The following is a 665-nucleotide window of genomic DNA, read 5'->3' as shown; positions in this document are numbered from 1 at the left end:
AAGAAACAAAAATTACCTTAAAGATATATTAACTTTTAATTTTAAAATGTTTGCATAAATGCTATGTATTAATATTATTAAAATAGAATAGATTAATAAAATGATGAACATATTATATGTATTAAATATTTAGAGTTAACGACTAAGTATTTTTTTTATTATTTTCTTCTAAAATTTTAAAAAAAAATCTCAACTATTGAGAATTATTGATTCACTCTATAGAAAAAAAAAAAAAAAAAGATAAAATTTGAATAAAATTTTTAATATAGAGAAACAATTAAGAATAACATTCCATCTGATAATATTTACCACTTATTTAGGTGATAGTTCGATACTTAAACCAATATTTATATATATATAATTATTGTGGTAACAGTAATAATAAATAAAGAAAAGTATAATGTGAGAAAAAAAAGGAATGTATAAAAATAATTATGTTATAATTTAAATTATAAATGTGGTAATACTAATTCTATATATTTTTAAGATATTATATTTAATATACCTTAAAGATAAGATAATATGAAAAATTCTTCTCTCCTTACGCTTAATATATTCAATTATAGCTTTATTTTATTTTTTTAATTTGATTTAACATTATAAAATTATATAATGTAATAATGTTAAGTTATAAGAAGAAATAAAATTGAAATTAAATTTAATGC

Source organism: Plasmodium relictum (genome assembly GCF_900005765.1).
Source record: "Plasmodium relictum strain SGS1 genome assembly, contig: PRELSG_99_v1_37, whole genome shotgun sequence".
NCBI lineage: Eukaryota > Apicomplexa > Aconoidasida > Haemosporida > Plasmodiidae > Plasmodium > Plasmodium relictum.
Note: the sequence above shows the minus strand (reverse complement) of the source record.